General features: G+C 40.2%; 1 long non-coding RNA gene across 1 annotated transcript in view; it reads right to left on the reverse strand.

Annotated features, from left to right (window-relative positions):
• LOC104994148 overlaps positions 1-13668 on the reverse strand; it is a 16284-nt gene extending 2616 nt beyond the window's left edge. The window contains exons 1-2 of the long non-coding RNA XR_825917.1: positions 13573-13668; positions 12210-12263 (exon numbers count right to left, since the gene is read on the reverse strand). This is a non-coding gene — a long non-coding RNA (uncharacterized LOC104994148). The remainder of the gene's footprint in view (positions 1-12209; positions 12264-13572) is intronic.
• Positions 13669-18186: the final 4518 nt, after the last annotated feature.

Below are 18186 nucleotides of genomic sequence, written 5' to 3' on the forward strand. Positions count from 1 at the left end.
AATGGCACCACACTCCAGTACTCTTGCCTGGAAAATTCCATGGATGGAGGAGCCTGGTAGGCTGCAGTCCATGAGGTCGCTAAGAGTCGGACACGACTGAGCGACTTCACTTTCACTTTTCACTTTCGTGCATTGGAGAAGGAAATGGCAACCCACTCCAGTGTTCTTGCCTGGAGAATCCCAGGGACGGTGTAGCCTGGTGGGCTGCTGTCTATGGGGGCGCACAGAGTCGGACAAAAGTGAAGCGACTTAGCAGCAGCAGTAGCAGCAATAATGAGTGATTTTGAGCATCTTTTCATGTGTTTGTTAGCCATCTCTATGTCTTCTTTGGAGAAATGTCTATTTAGGTCTTTTTCCCACTTTTTGATTGGGTTGTTTGTTTTCTTGGCATTGAGTTGTATGAGCTGCTTGTATATTTTGGAAATTAATCCTTTGTCAGTTGTTTCGCTTGCTATTATTTTCTCCCATTCTGAGGGTTGTCTTTCCACCTTGCTTATAGTTTCCTTTGCTGTGCAAAAGCTTTTAAGTTTAATCAGGTCCCACTTGTTTACTTTTATTTCCTTTACTCTAGGAGGTGGGTCGTAGAGGATCTTACTTTGATTTATGTCATCAAGTGTTCTGCCTGTTTTCCTCTTAAGAGTTTTATAGTTTCTGGTCTTACATTTAGGCCTTTAGTCCATTTTGAGTTTATCTTTGTATATAGTGTTAGGAAGTGTTCTAGTATCATTCTTTTAGATGTAGCTGTCCGGTTTTCCCAGCACCATTTATTGAAGAGGCTCTCTTTTCCCCATTGTACGTTCTTGCCTCCTTTGTAAAAAATAAGGTACCCATAGGTGCATGGGTTTACTTCTGGGCTTTCTATCTTGTTCAGTTGGTCTATATTTCTGTTTTTGTGCCAGTACCATACTGTCTGGATGACTGTAGCTTTGTAGTATAATCTGAAGCCAGGAAGGTTGATTCTTCCAGCTCCATTCTTCTTTCTCAAGACTGCTTTGGCTATTCAGGGTCTTTTGTGTTTCCATAGGAATTGTGAAATTTTTTTGTTCCAGTTCTGTGAAAAGTGCCACTGGTAATTTGATAGGGATCACGTTGAATCTGTAGATTGCACTTGGTAGTATAGTCATTTTCACAATATTGATTCTTCCTACCCAGGAACATAGACCATCTCTCCATCTGTTTATGTCATCTTTGATTTCTTTCATTAGTATCTTATAATTTTCTGTGTACAGTTCTTTTGTCTCTTTAGGTAAATTTACTCCTAGATATTTATTTTTTTTTTGTTGCAATGGTGAATGGGATTGATTCCTTAATTTCTCTTTCTGATTTTTCATTGTTAGTATATAGAAATGCAAGTGATTTCTTTGTATTGATTTTGTATCCTGCAACTTTGCTAAATTCACTGATTAGCTCTAGTAATTTTCTGATACTATCTTTAGGGTTTTCTAGGTACAGTATCATGTCATCTGCAAACAGTGAGAGCTTTATTTCTTCTTTTCTGATCTGGATTCCTTTTATTTATTTTTCTTCTCTGATGGCTATAGCTAGGACTTCTAGAACTATGTTGAATAATAGTGGTCAAAGTGGACACCCTTGTCTTGTTCCTGATCTTAGGGGGAATGCTTTCAATTTTTCACCATTGAGAATAATGTTTGCTGTAGGCTTATCATATATGGCCTTTACTGTGTTGAGGTAGGTTCCTTTCATGCCCATTTTTTGAAGAATTTTAATCATAAATAGGTGCTGAATTTTGTCAAAGGCTTTTTCTGTATCTATTGAGATTATCATATGGTTTTTACCTTTCAATTTGTTAATATGGTATATCCCATTGATTGATTTGCATATATTGAAGAATCCTTGCATCCTGGAATAAACCCAACTTGATCATGGTGTATGAGCTTTTTGATGTGTTGCTGAATTCTGTTTGCTAAAATTTTGTTGAGAATTTTTGTGTCTATGTTCATCAGTGATATTGGCCTGTAGTTTCCTTTTTTGGTGTTGTCTTTGTCTGGTTTTGGTATCAGGGTGATAGTGGCCTCATAGAATGAGTTTGGAAGTGTTCCTTCCTCTGCAATTTTTTGAAAGAGTTTTAGAAGGATGGCTTCTAAAACTTCTCCTGTGAAGCCATCTGGTCCTGGGCTTTTGTTTTTTGGGAGATTTTTGATCACAGCTTCAATTTCAGTGCTTGTAATTGGGTTGTTCATAATTTCTATTTCTTCCTTGTTCAGTCTTAGAAGATTGAACTTTTCTAAGAATCAGTAAGTTTCTTCCAGGTTATCCATTTTATTGCCATATAATTGTTAATAATAGTCTCTTATAATCCTTTGTATTTCTGCACTGTCTGTTGTAACCTCTTTTTTCATTTCTAATTTTGTTGGTTTGATTCTTCTTTTTTTCTTGATGAGTCTGGCTAAAGGCTTGTCAATTTTGTTTATCTTCTCAACCAGATTTTAGTTTTATTAATTTTTACTATTGTTTCTTTCATTTCTTTTTCATTTATTTCTGCTCAGATCTTTATGATTTCTTTCCTTCTACTAATTTTGGAGTGTTTTTTTTTTGTTGTTGTTGTTGTTCTTTTTCCCATTGTTTTAGGTGTAAAGTTACGTTGTCTATTCGATGTTTTTCTTGTTTCTTGAGGTAGGATTGTATTGCTATAAACTTCCCTCTTAGAACTGCTTTTGCTGCATCCCATAGGTTTTGGGTTGTTGTGTTTTCATTGTCATTTATTTCTAGAAATTTTCTGATTTCCCTTTGATTTCTTCAGTAACCTGTTGGTTGTTTAGAAATGTGTTGTTTAATCTCCATGTGTTTGTGTTTCTTACATTTATTTTCCTGTAATTTATATCTAGTCTGCATTGTGATCAGAGAAGATGCTTGATACAATTTCAATTTTCTTAAATTTACTGAGGCTTGGTTTGTGAACCAAGATGTGGTCTATCCTGGAGAATGTTCCATGTGCACTTGAGAAGAAGGTGTATTCTTCTGCATTTGGATGGGATGTCCTAAAGACATCAATGAGATCTATCTCATTAATGTATCATTCAAGACTTGTGTTTCCTTATTAATTTTCTGTTTTGATGATCTGTCCATTGGTGTGAGTGGGGTGTTAAAGTTCCTACTATTACTGTGTTACTGTCAATTTCTCCTTTTATGTCTGTTAGTGTTTGTCTTATGTATTGAGGTGCTCCTATGTTGGGTGCATAGATATTTACAATTGTTATGTCTTCCTCTTGGATTGATCCCTTGATCATTATGTAGTGTCCTTCCTTATCTCTTGTAACTTCTTTATTTTAAGGTCTATTTTGTCTGACATGACAATTGCTATTCCAGCTTTCTTTTTCTTCCTATTTGCATGGAATATATTTTTCCATCTTCTCACTTTCAGTCTGTATGTATCTTGAGGTCTGAAGTGGGTTTCTTGTACACAGCATATATATGGGTCTTGTTTTTATATGCATTCAGCCACTCTGTGTCTTTTGGCTGGAGCATTAAATCCATTTAAAATTAAAGTAATTATTGAATATATGTTCCTATTGCCATTTTCTTAATTGTTTGGGGTTGATTTTGTAGACTGTGGTTCAGATCATGAACTCCTTAGTGCCGAATTCAGACTGAAATTGAAGAAAGTGGAGAAAACCACTAAACCATTCAGGTATGACCTAAATCAAATCCCTTAGGACTATACAGTGGAAGTGAGAAGTCAATTTAAGGGACTAGATCTGATAGAGTGCCTGATGAACTATGGCTGGAGGTTCGTGACATTGTACAGGAGACAGGAATCAAGACCATCCCCAAGAAAAAGAAATGCAAAAAAGCAAAATGGCTGTCTGAGGAACCCTACAAAGAGCTGTGAAAAGAAGGGAAGCAAAAAGCAAAGGAAAAAAGGAAAGATATACTCATTTGAATGCAGAGTTCCAAAGAATAGCAAGGAGAGATAAGCCTTCCTCAGCGATCAATGCAAAGAAATAGAGGAAAACAAGAGAATGGGAAAGACTAGAGATCTCTTCAAGAAAATTAGAGATACCAAGGCAACGTTTCATGCAAAGATGGGCTCAATAAAGGACAGAAATGGTAGGGACCTAACAGAAGCAGAAGATATTAAGAAGAGGTGGCAAGAATACACAGAAGAACTGTACAAAAAAGATCTTCATGACCCAGATAATCACGATGGTGTGATCACTCACCTAGAGCCAGACATTCTGAAATGTGAGGTCAAGCAGGCCTTAGGAAGCATCACTATGAACAAAGCTAGTGGAGATGATGGAATTCCAGTTGAGCTATTCCAAATCCTGAAAGATGGTACCGTGAAAGTGCTGCACTCAATATGCCAGCAAATTTGGAAAACTCAGCAGTGGCCATAGGACTGGAAAAGGTCAGTTTTTTTCATTCCAATCCCAAAGAAAGGCAATGCCAAAGAATGCTCAAACTACAGCACAATTGCACGCATCTCACACGCTAGTATGGAGAAGGAAATGGCAACCCACTCCAGTACTCTTGCCTGGAAAATCCCATGGATGGAAAAGCCTGGTATGCTACAGTCCATGGGGTTGCAAAGAGTCAGAAACAACTGAGCGACTTCACCACACACTAGTAAAGTAACACTTAAAATTCTCCAAGCCAGGCTTCAGCAATACGTGAACCATGAACTTCCAGATGTTCAAGCTGGTTTTACAAAAGGCAGAGGAACCAAAGATCAAATTGCAAACATCCGCTGGATCATCAAGAAAGCAAGAGAGTTCCAGAAAAACTATTTCTGCTTTATTGACTATGCCAAAGCCTTTGACTGTGTGGATCATGATAAACTGTGGAAAATTCTGAAAGAGATGGGAATACCAGACCACCTGACCTGCCTCTTGAGAAACCTATATGCAGGTCAGGAAGCAACAGTTAGAACTGGACATGGAACAACAGACTGGTTCCAAATAGGAAAAGGAGTACATCAAGGCTGTATATTGTCACCCTGCTTATTTAACTTCTATGCAGAGTACATCATGAGAAACGCTGGGCTGGAAGAAGCACAAGCTGGAATCGAGCTTGCAGAGAGAAATATCAATAACCTCAGATATGCAGATGACACCACCCTTATGGCAGAAAGTAAAGAGGAACTAAAAAGCCTCTTGATGAAAGTGAAAGAGGAGAGTGAAAAAGTTGGCTAAAGCTCAACATTCAGAAAACGAAGATCATGGCATCTGGTCCTGTCAATTCATGGCAAATAGATGGGGAAACAGTGGCTGACTTTATTTTTCTGGGTTCAAAAATCACTGCAGATGGTGATTGCAGCCATGAAATTAACAGATACTTACTCCTTGGAAGGAAAGTTATAACCAACCTAGACAGCATATTAAAAAGCAGAGACATTACTTTGTCAACAGAGGTCCATCTAGTCAAGGCTATGGTTTTTCCAGTAGTCACGTTTGGATGTGAGAGTTGGACTATAAAGAAAGCTGAGTGCCGAAGAATTGATGCTTTGAACTGTGGTGTTGGAGAAGACTCTTGAGAGTCCCTTGGACTGCAAGGAGATCCAACCAGTCCATCCTAAAGGAGATCAGTCCTGTGTGCTCATTGGAAGGACTGATGTTGAAACTGAAACTCCAGTACTTTTGGCCACCTGATGCAAAGAGCTGACTCATTTGAAAAGACCGTGATGCTGGGAAAGATTGAGGGATGGAGGAGAAGGTTGAGATGGAGAGGATGAGATGGCTGGATGGTATCACTGACTCGATGGACATGGGTTTGGGTGGGCTCTGGGAGTTGGTGATGGACAGGGAGGCCTGGCGTGCTGTGGTTCATGGGGTCGAAAAGTCGGACACGACTGAGCAACTGAACTGATTTTGTAGGTCTTTTTTCTTCTCTTGTATTTCTTGACTATATAAGTCCATTTAGCATTTGTTGTAAAGCTGGTTTGGTGGTACTGAATTTTCTTAACTTTTGCTTGTCTGAAAAGCTTTTTATTTCTCAATCAATTTTGAATGAGATCTTTGCCAGGTACAGTAATCTTAGTTGTAGATTTTCCCCTTTCAGTACTTTAAATATATCCTTCCATTCCCTTCTGGCCTGCAGAATTTCTGCTGAAAGATCAACTATTAAGCATATGGGGTTTCCCTTGTATGTTACTTGTTACTTCTCCCTTGATGCTTTTAATATTCTTTCTTTGTGTTTAGTCTTTATTAGTTTCATTAATATGTGTCTTGGCATGTTTCTCCTTGGGTTTATCCTATATGGGACTCTTTGTGCCTCTTGGATTTGATTGATTGTATTTCATTCTTTTTGCTTTATTCTGCTCTTCAGAAGTTATTTCCACCATTTTATCTTCCAGTTCACTGATTTGTTCTTCTGCTTCAGATATTCTGCTGTTGATTCCTTCTAAAGTATTTTTAACTTCATTAACTGTGTTGTTTGTCTCTGTGTGTTTATTCTTTAATTCTTCTGCTGCTGCTAAGTTGCTTCAGTTGTGTCCGACTCTGTGCGACCCCATAGACAGCAGCCCACCAGGCTCCCCCATCCCTGGGATTCTCCAGGGAAGAATACTGGAGTGGGTTGCCATTTCCTTCTCCAGTGCATGAAAGTGAAAAGTGAAAGTGAAGTCGCTCAGTCGTGTTCGACTCTTAGCGACCTCATGGACTGCAGCCTACCAGGCTCCTCCATCCATGGAATTTTCCAGGCAAGAGTACTGGAGTGGGGTGCCATTGCCTTCTCCTAATTCTTCTAGGTGTTTGTTAATTAATTCTTGCATTTTCTCCACTTTGTTTTCAAGGTTTTTGATCATCTTTACTATCATTATTCTGAATTCTTTTTCAGGTAGTTTGCCTATTTCCTCTTCATTTATTTGGACTTCTGTGTTTCTAGTTTGTTCCTTCATTTGTGTAGTATTTCTCTGCCTTTTCATTATTTTTTTTTTTAACTTATTACGTTTGAGGTCTCCTTTTCTCAGGCTTCAAGTTGAATTCTTTCTTCCTTCCAGTTTCTACCCTCCTAAGGTTGATCCAGTGGTTGTGTAAGCTTCCTATAGGGTGAGATTTGTGCTGAGTTTTGTTTGTTTGTTTGTTTTTCCTTTGGTTTGTATTTTTGTTTTGTTTGTTGTTTAGATGAGGCGTCCTGCACAGGGTGCTACTGGTGATTGGGTGATGCCGGGTCTTGTATCCAAGTGGCTTCCTTTGTGTGAATTCTAACTATTTGATATTCCCTAGGGTTAGTTCTCTGGTAGTCAAGGGTCTTGGAGTCACTGCTCCCACTCCAAAGGCTTGATCTCTGGATCTGATTCCACAGCTGCTCGACTTCCTGCCTCAGTTGTCCCAGCTCATTCATCCTTGAATTTCCTCACAGCAGAAACTAACAAATGAAAGACCTGGAGGGAGCTGGGGCCCGCATGGACTGGGGGTATGGAGGTCAGCTGGGTGCTCAGCAGTCCCTGGCATGCACAGCTAGCATACAGAGCACTGTGCACTGCAGAGACCAGCACCATGGAGATCCCCCGACCACACCCAGGCCCGCACCCCCACCAATCAACTCTGCGGCGCCATGAGTTGCTTTAATAATAGTATTTAGTGAAGCTTTTAATTCAGTTGCTCGTTACAGATGCAGTATAGTTTTCTAAGTCTCATTTTTTTTCCCCCACCAAGTAATTCCTCCGAGATTAGGCAGGATATTTAACATTATCTCTTGACTTAAAAATAAATAAATAAATAAATTTACCAGAATCATCAAAAAAGATAAGTACCAGGCCTCTTTTAACAAGAGGCCTATTTATATATATAGGCCTATTTATATATTTATATTTACCTATTTATATATTTATATATCTATTTAATATACCTATTTATACCTTAAATATACCCATTTATCTATTTATATATCTTCTGATATAATAGGCATTGATTTGAATATGACAATTAATATAAAAAGTCTTAAGAAATTAAAGGCTAAATTTCCCTCAAGAGATTTACTAAACCACTAAACCCCCAAAGCTGGAACGGTGGGATGAGAGGGGAGTTACAGACCCCCTTCAAGAGTAACTTTTTTTTATGTTAGTAAACATTATGTTTAGTAAACAAAGCCAGATTTTAGTTTTAGACATTTTTTTTTTTTGGTAATCTAACTTTACCTGAAGTTTTTTCTACATTTCTTTTTTTAGAATTCCATTTCTTCTAAATTAGAATCTTATCTTTCCAGAGTACACCACTTTTTTTTTTTTTTACTACTAGAAGTACACAAAAGTGGAGATAATAGAAAATAGTAGTACTTTGAGTCCCTGGTGGCTCAGCTGGTAAAGAATCTGCCTGCAATGCAGGAGACCTGGGTTTGATCCCTGGGTTGGGAAGAGTCCCTGGAGAAGGGAAAGGCCACCCACTCCAGTGTTCTGGCCTGGAGAAGTCCATGGACTATACAGTCCGTGGGGTCACAAAGAGTCGGACACGACTGAGTGACTTTCACCAGGACTCCCTATATTTACAGACCAAGAGGTTTAAAGTTTTTGTATAGTGTCAAGACTATTGTTTTGCATTCTTGAGATTGCATGCTTTCTTGAGGTAGGGGTTGAAAATGGTATATAAGCTTCAGATTCTCCTACCTGTGCCAAAGTCTGAGAGCTATTATTACTGATGTGCCCCTACAAGTGCTGGAGGTGACCAATTACTGTCCTGCTTTATCTCCCTATAAGATGTCTCTGGGTTTCTTCAAAATCTGGGAGTGCCACATATAGGAGTGCCATCTGTTCTAAGATATAAAGTGGAAACAGGGGTCAGAAGCACTGATTTTGATTATTTAATCCTTTGGATTTAGTGGAGTGCTCATCTGAGCCAGGGACAAGCAAAACCACAAGTGTCGGCCAACACAGTGCTGCCCCTCTGGGGGCGGCAGAGGGACTTCCTCTGCCTCTGCAGGCCTTCGCTCTCGGAGGTCTTAACCAGTGGAAGGCAGCATGGTTCAGAACTGCCTCACCTTCTCAGTCCTCCGACAACAGCTACTTTCTCTCTCAAAAGGGTCTTCTTTTAACACTTAGTCTCTAAAGAGTGACCAGCAGTAACTATGGCCATCAACCATTCCTAGGAGAGCCTTCCTAGCTCTGCCATGCAAGCCCTGAGCTCATTTCAACCATCCCTACAGTGCAGAGTGAGAGAAGCTCTGGGCTTGAGAAGTCTTAGAATTTTCAGCCACAACCATAATACACAAAGAGCTCTTACAAACTGGGAAGAAACAGACAAACAAGCCAGTTGAAAAATGGGCCAGAGATGTGAGTAGCTGAGTGACTCAAGAGCAAAATCAGATGGCCAGGAAATTTGTGAAAAGATGCACAACATCACTTATATTAAGTCTGTTGTTAAATCTCTTACACTAACACAAATGAAGAGGTCTATCAGCCGAAGCTGGAAGGGAGGCTGAGAAGAGAGTATACTTGTGCATTCCTAGTGGAGATGGGAAGGCTTTTAGGAAAAGCAATCTGCAATTTCTATTAATTAAAAATAGATATCATCAGGGATCCAACTCCTGGGCATCTATTCTGTATAACTAAAAAGGACCAGTATGTAAAGTAACATGTATTAGGATGTTTGTCATAGGGTTGTTTAGAATGGCTGAAGACTGAAATCAAAGGAATGCCTATCAGCAGGGGAATGGCTCGGTAAACAATGTGTAGTCACCCTGGGGATTAGTATGCCACCATTGAAAAGACTGGATTGGAGCTCTGCCAGAGAGATTTCTGGAATAATGTTTTGGGAGAAAAGCAAGATGCAGAAAAATGTGTATAATATGATCTTGTATTAAATAATAAGTAGAACTGTATAGGGTATACGGATTTTTTATATATATGAAGAAAAATAGGGAGACACACTATGGGTTGAGGGGGTAGCAGCTGATGTGAAAGGAGAAGGGGAAGAAGGGCGCTAAGGAAGCGTGCAGGTGGTCATGTGTCTACGTTTAGGCAGAGTTATGTATATGGCAGAGTCTATATTTATATTCATGTATAAATAATAATTGTATAAAACAATCCTCAAGCGTGTGAGTCAGGCAGGCCTAGGTAGCCTTAACTCTGCAGGTTGGAGGGGACAGTCCCATGGGGTATAGTGTGCTCCCATCTGGCCCTGGAGGGGTCCCAGTGTGTGAGCTAGCTTCAAGCGGGTAGTTCGCTGTCCCTTGCCTGGGCAAAGGGAGATTCTATATCCAGAGAATGGGGGGGGTACCATGGGAGGGTACCCCACATCACTCATCTCCCTGGCAGAGGGCAGGCACTCAGGGGACACTGCATTAAACAAAATGAGCCTGATCTTATGCTTCTTAGCCCCAGCTCACCCGAGTCCTCCATCTCCCCATCTGTCAGGGGAAATGGTAAGATTAGGTACCCCTAATAAACTGGTTGCTGAAATCAGATAATGCAAGTGATGTCACTACTGGACTCACCAGTGCTGCTGCTGCTGCAGCTAAGTCACTTGAGTCGTGTCCGACTCTGTGTGACCCCATAGACGGCAGCCCACCAGGCTCCCCCATCCCTGGGGTTCTCCAGGCAAGAACACTGGAGTGGGTTGCCATTTCTTTCTCCAATCGCCAGTGCTATAACATTTCAAAATATGAACAAAAGGAAGCTCCCAGTATTTACTGCTCACACATGCTCACCTGAAGATCTTAGTGGCTAAAAGGCAGTGCTGTTTTTCTTTTTAACATTTTGTATACAATAGAGGAGGTAGTTTAAGTAAGAATTCTGAGGATTTTTTTTTAATACAAAAAGTAAATAAAAAAGAATCATAGATCCACTTCCCCATCATCAACCAAATTTACTTTCAGTTCCTCAGTTGATCTTCCTGCAAAATAGGAAGGTAGAAGATAATATAGAAAAGTAGAAGATAATATAGCAAGGTAGAAGATAATATAGGAAGGCCTAGTTTGCTGGAGTCCTGTGATATGCATTTCTTCCTTACTGATTACCCCCCAAAACCAAATATCTATTAACTGATATGGTTAGGTTAAAAAAAAGAAAATGAAAATTTAAAAGTTCTCTTCGTTTTCCTTAAACAATTTTTAAACTATCAGAAATATGCCCGTGAATGTGATTATTTGACTTAGGTCCATTCACTCCATCCACTCTTTCATTCAAACTCTTCTTGTGTATCTGCTCAGGGCCAGGCATGTGCTTGCCACCCAGGATACCAAGAGGAGAATCACATAGCCCCTGCCCTCCAGAAGCCTGCCATCTGGTGAAGAGAGATGCTTCAACATGCTAACGCCCATGATAAAGGTCAGAGCAGTGTTCACTCATGAGGACTGGGGAGGGGTGGGTTCGGGACCCTAGTGCGAACGTTCATGCAGACACCCCTGCTTAAGCATCCTTTCCCTACCTTGCTCGGGGTACAACAGTTACTAAAACACATCACCATAGAGCTGAATCTAAAAAATAAAGCTGCAGTTCTTTAATTGTATAATCTGGCTTCCAAGCTCATATTTTAAATAAAATTTCTTCAAGCTAAATAAAAGCTCTGCTAGCATGAAATTAACAGTGGAAAATTTTGAATCCAATTTCAGGCAGAAAAAAAAAAACTGGAAAAAAGAGTAGACTTTAGTTATTTGAAAAAGGAAAAAGTGGTGTTGATGGTATGATGCTTCTGAATTCTCCTTTGATGAGTTTTCATTCTATTATCTATTAATTGGAAGGGGTGATGTCTAAGCTGGTGGAAGATAAGACATTTGTGTTAATTACCTCTGCATTTGATGGTCTCTGAAGAAGTTGTATTCTTTTAATAATTTATGAGATTAAAACCTAGATTTCTCAGTATGATCTCCCAGAATACCAATATAGAGAATAAGGGAAGAGATTGCAACCTGGATGAATAATTTGTGTAAATAATGGTGTAAACACACCATGAATGACTATAACATTGAGAATCACCCCATAAGCCACCCACGGAAGTTAATTTTATTATTTCATACTTAAGCTTTACACATACAATATATCAGGCAAGCTAAAGGCCAAAGAACCAGGCAATGTTCTCAAAAGGAAATAACAGATGAATTAAAGCTCTGTTTGTCCATCCAGGGTTAATCACTTTAGGTGGATTAATCCAGCAGAGTTATAAACAAGTTTGTGCAGGTTGAGCCTGGCTGGATCTTAGGCGAGAAATTCACTCTAATGTGAAAGCCACACAGACTTGTGAGAAAACACTAAAAGCATTTTTATCCACCAGTAACTTTAATCAAAGCAGAATATAATAATTAATACAAATAATTACCTGTGACAATTGACGTATCAAGGAAACCACAATTCATCCTTTAGCTGTCCATCTCTGTTGAAATATTAATTTACTACCATGTATTAATCTATTTATAAACATATCCAGACAATTAGAAAAATTAGTCTGTAGTCAGCAGACTGAAGGCTTAAATAAATAAAAAATGCTTCCAAACTGTAAAGGATGGATACCTCGGTTAGGGAATTGAGTGAAAAAGTTTAGAAAAATGTTACACATGGAGTGTAAAAACTATACTGGACCCACAACTAATTAACTGGTATATAGAGATAGTCTCTAAATGTCATAAACCCAAATCTGAGATACCTCTACTATTAGCTAAAAGGCTGAGCAGCATTATTAATGCATTTTTTAAATGAAAATCTTCCCTAAAATGGACCTTTATTTCAGGCCTACATTACTTTATTTAATACATTTGTTCCTAAAAAGAAGGGTGCTGATCCATTTTCATCTTGTAAAATGCATAATTTAAATGAATTAGAGGGATGTAAGATTTTAATTACCCGGTTTTGGCTCTTGACTTTTGCATACTTTATTGTATACTTTTTCATTATCAGTTGCCTCAAGCTATTTTTAGTCCAAAAAAAGTATATGAATAATTACATTAATGAAAAGTCCACCAAAGGATTACCCTAGTTATGTCCATTTATCAAGCTAATTTCTACAAGTTTATCTTAAAAAGCATTATCGTTGTAGTCTTGGCTAATTAGAAGTTCTTATGGTGGCAGGTACTTATTTTTTTTCTTTTAAGGAGGGAAAAATAACTTTGCTGGGTAAACTTCGAGCATTAGGTTAGCGTAAGTGATTAGAGCAAACTGCTCCTGTCTGTTCCGAAAGGATCAGAAAATCCCTTTGTTTGAGCACGGTAGGGACAGGGGTCTTTGTTTGAGTATCTAGCTTGCATTCAGTTTCTCGCCCAAGTGGGAAGAAAAGTCTCAGTCAGAGAAAGGGCCCCAACCATTTGTCCTGACTACAATAAGGCAACTTTAATAAGGGGAGAGCACAATATTTTTGATATTCCTAAATAACTTTTTTTTGACGAGAGATGGTAGAGGAGCAAAATGAGGTGCACAAAGAAACTGCACGAGGCCTTTACGCAGAATCCCGGGTCCAAACGCATCTTTTACGAAGACGATAACCCGACCACCGCCGAGGGCAGGCCGGCACCTGGCGCACCCGGTCTGAGCGTCGGCGGGTCGCGGCTCCTCTGCGGTCCCCCGGGGCCCGGGGCTGGTCCCCAGCTCACCCCTCCATCCGGCCCGGCCCGGGGGAGCCTCCCGCGGACCCCGCCGCTCCCCCGCCCCGGGAGTCCGCAGTCTCCCCGTGGGCGCGCGCCCACACTCACCCCATCACCTCTGAAGCGGGCGGTGGGCTGGGAGTCAGGGATGGCAGAGCCCCTCCGGGCTCCTCGCAGACATGTTGTCCTGTGCGGAAACCTCCGCGCGTCCCCCTTAAAGACACAGCGCTCCGTTCAGGAGCCTGGGCTGGGAAGGGGGCGTGGGTGAGGACCTGTTGTTGAAAGGGCTGGAAAACCACTCCCAAACCGTCCAAGTCCACCAGCGACAGACTTGCGTTTGCCCAGGTTTAAAAAGGATGCAGTAGTTTAGTGATTTTTTTACAAGTATAATTACACTTTTATATCTTTATATTAATCTTCCAAGACCTGGGTTCCTGGGCTTGAGTCTCTGAGTGTAATTTTCATCCTTTCAGGTTCAAGGTGTGTGATGGCACAAGTTGTCGGAAGAAATGCCCTGAACTAAAGTCTGGACAGATAAAGGTAGGGCTCATTGGTGTTCACGAAAACCTAGTAATGTTAGCATGGTGTATCCGTCAGTTTTGGGTGGATTATGCTGAGGTAACAAACAACCCCTACAACTCAGTGATTTACAAAAACAAAGGTTCATTTCTCAATCAAATTACATCTGCTGCAGGCAGCTTTAGCTCTACTCCACCACTGTTTTGGCTTCCAGGCTCCAGGTTGAAAGATCAGCTTTTGAGGGGCCATGCTGACTGTGTGCTGGAAACAACCTCGAGGGAGGAGGAGTCCTAATTTAGCGTTTGCTAATTCCATGATGTAAATACTCACAACCATGAAGGACTTCGGGTCACTAATGGTTTAACAAGTGACTTGCCAAGTTTCTGGACATGTAACAATCAGCTCTTATAAACCACTGGCGCGTGCTGCTCCTAAAACTGGAAACAGTTCACATTCCACATACCTAAGTTCCGCTCGCTTCAGTTCTACTCACATTCTGTTGACCAAAGCAAGTAACTTGACAAAGCCACTCAGTGGGGCCAGAAAGTATACTCCTCTTATAAAGACTTGCCAGTCATGTGACAATGGGCAGAGATTGTACTGTCCTTTTAAAAGAAGTTGAGTAAATAAATAACCCTGAATATTCATTGGAAGGACTGTTGCTGAAGCTCCAATACTTTGGCCACCTAATGTGAAGAGCCAGCTCTTTGGAAAAGACTCTGACGCTGGGAAAGATTGAGGGCAAGAGAGGAAGGGGGCTGCAGAGAATGAGATGGTTAGGTAGCATGACCAACTCAATGGACAGGAATTTGAGCCAACTCTAGGAAATAGTGGAGGACAGAGGAGCCTGGTGTGCTGCAGTCCGTGGGGTCACACAAAGTCAGACACGACTTAGCAACTCAACTACAACAAATAACTGGTTACAATGATACAATCCATTTTACTTACTTTGGTTCAAGTAATTTTTTTAAACCTCATTATTTCCATAAACTAGAGTTTATTAACAATCCATTAATGGGATTTCTCCTTACCATTCCAAGAATGATGTCAGAAGAAGAAACTGGTTGGATGTCTTCAAGGGGATAATTTGCAATGTGAATATTAGCTATTAGGTTACTACTTTTCTTTTCTCCCAAAAGATGCCCATACTTACCACTGTGGACATCTGATTAAAATAATAATTGCTGGTATAAGTGAATCAGATTAAAGGTTATCTCTTATTCATCATTTAATTAATTAATCACAAAATTTAATTAATTACAAAGTTTATTGTACCTGATGATCCTTTTAACAAGAGATCTTATCACTTTGAGTACCTTAAAAATCCATTTGACCATATAGTGAGACACATGGTATTTTTGTTAGTTCTAGTTAGTGCTATTTGAGTAAGAGTCTTAATTAAGACAACATTCCTGCCCTCAAGAAGAGTTTACTCCAGTGAGACAGACAAATGAACTCCAGGAAGAAAGTGAAAAATATTGTAAGAGGAGACCTTCTTGTGCCACACTAAACTGAGAACAACTATATCTTCCTGAAAGTGGCAACATTTAACCAAGAAAGAAACCTGTCTTTTCCGTGTCCAGGTCCACAAGCAACAGACTTGTGTCTGCCCAGGTTTAAAAATGATGCAGTAGTTTAGTGACTTTTCCCAGCATCAGGGTCTTTTCCGGCGAGTCAGCCCTTCGCATCAGGTGGCCAAAGTATTGGAGCTTCAGCAACAGTCCTTCCAATGAATATTCAGGGTTAGTTTTTAATTCAATGTTTAAACTTTCTAATAATCTGAAATCTCTTGTAGTTTTAAATTAAAATTTAAATCAAATTATAAAATACATCTCCCTTGCCCCACACTCTTTGTTCAAATTTCAACAAGAAAAACACTCTTTAGTTCTTATTTTGGTGATAACCGTTTCCCTTTCATCGTGCTGTTAATAATAAATAAATAAGAGGATCTCGTTTCTGTCCCCTGCCCTGGAAGTTGGCAAAGCACAAGCACTTTCATTGATAATGCAGAATATTCACTCTTTAGATTCTTGCCAGAGATTATAACTTTCCAATCTGCTAGCTAATCCTTATCAAAAGTCCAGTTTGAGAACATTACTTGTGGATGTTGCTTTAAAGACTTGAAATTATAGAGCTGTGTACCTAAACCACACTCTTTGTATGCACCCTTCCTTTATGTGCTTTTGGCCTCTAGCTTTCTTTTCTTAGATGTTTTTGTCTGGTTTTGGTGTCAGAGTAATACAGTCTTACAAATGAATTGAGAAATACACCTTCCTCTTTCATAATTTTGAGGATTTTGTGAATAATTGGTGTTCTTCTTTAAATGCTTCTTGGAATTTAACAGAGAGGCCATTTAGCCTGAGTTTTTCTTTAAGGGGAGTGTTTTAAATGACTAATTCAATTTCTTCACCGGTTGTAGGTCTTTTAGATTGTCAGTTCATTCTTGAGGAAGTTGTGGTAGTTTGTATCTTTCTAGGAATTTGTCTATTTCATTCAAGTTATCTAATGTGTTGGTGTACAGTTGTACATAGTATTTCTTTTTAATTACTGTAAGGTTGGAAATGCCAGGCTGGATGAAGCACAATCTGGAATCAAGATTGCCAGGAGAAATACCAGTAACCTCAGATACGCAGATGACACCACCCTTATGGCAGAAAGCGAAGAAGAACTTAAGAGCCTCTTGATGAAAGTGAAAGAGGAGAGTGCAAAAGTTGGCTTAAAACTTAACATTCAGAAGACTAAGATCATGGCATCTGGTCCCATCACTTCATGGCAAACAGATGGTAAAAAAGTAAAAATGGTGACAGATTTTATTTTCTTGAGCTCCAAAATCACTGCTGATGGTGACAGCAGCCATGAAATTAAAAGACGCTAGCTCCTTGGAAGGAAAGTTATGACCAACCTAGATAGCATATTCAAAAGCAGAGACATTACTTTGTCAACAAAGGTCTGTCTAGTCAAGGCTATGGTTTTTCCAGGTGTCATGTATGGATGTGAGAGTTGGACCATAAAGAAAGCTGAGCACTGAAGAATTGATGCTTTTGAACTGTGGTGTTGGAGAAGAATCTTGAGAGTCCCTTGGACTGTAAGGAGATCTAACCAGTCCATCCTAAAGGAAATCAGTCCTAAATGTTCATTGGAAGGACTGATGCTGAAGCTGAATCTCCAATACTTTGGCCACCTGATGCAAAGAACTGACTCATTGGAAAGACCCTAATGCTGGGAAAGATTGAAGGCAGGAGGAGAAGGGGACGACAGAGGATGAGATGGTTGGATGGCATCACTGAGTGGATGGATATGAGTTTGAGTAGGCTCTGGGAGTTGTGATGGACAGGGAGGCCTGGTGTGCTGCAGTCCATGGGGTCACAAAGAGTCGGACACAACTGAGCAACTGAACTGAACTGAGAGCAGTGGTTAGCAGAAGCCTACAGTTTAGCTGTCTTAGAGAAAATTTGGAAGGTAGTTTGAGGAGCTGAGGATTAGGAAAGAAGGGTATGATCTAGCTACTTTTAATGCTGACATTAATAGATACAATATGGATCCAGGTTTTGTGGTGCTTGAAAGTTTATACTGTGTTGAGGACCCAGGTACTCTAGGCACTGGGGATATAAACCCATTAAATCATTGATTTAATGTATACGATTTACCCTGAATGACTGCATCCCATCCTTTTAACATATTATTCCCCAAATGGCAGCTCAGCTGAAACTTTAATAGGCTATCCTAATGATCTATCAGGCAATGTACATGTGTAACCAGTTCAGTTCAGTTGCTTAGTTGTGTCCGACTCTTTGAAACTCCATGGACTGCAGCATGGCAGGCTGTTGGGGGCCAGCGTGAGGCACTTGGCCCATGGCAAAGGTCATGAGGAAGGAGGCTCGACATATGCAAAGGCGGGATCGAGCCTCAGGAGTCCCCCTGGAAATCCTCGAGCATCTACCCCCATAACCAGAGCCTGCCTACTTTACTACTTTGTGCTCTCACCTACACCTCTGACTTTACGGGGGGCTGTCTCCCACCACCTCTTTCAGAGAAGGAGTTAACTTAGAGCTCCAGTTAATAATAATTCCTGGGTGTGACAAGAGTGTTTTAACCTACAAACTCCTCTGAAGGTTCTCTAGCCTGCCTGACAGGCTTGTCCGGCCACATGTGATTGCTCACAGCCTCCCAACCGTGAGAGGCACGAGATGCTTTAAACCTTCT

Source organism: Bison bison, unplaced genomic scaffold, assembly GCF_000754665.1.
Source record: "Bison bison bison isolate TAMUID 2011002044 unplaced genomic scaffold, Bison_UMD1.0 scf7180017864252, whole genome shotgun sequence".
NCBI classification, from domain to species: domain Eukaryota; kingdom Metazoa; phylum Chordata; class Mammalia; order Artiodactyla; family Bovidae; genus Bison; species Bison bison.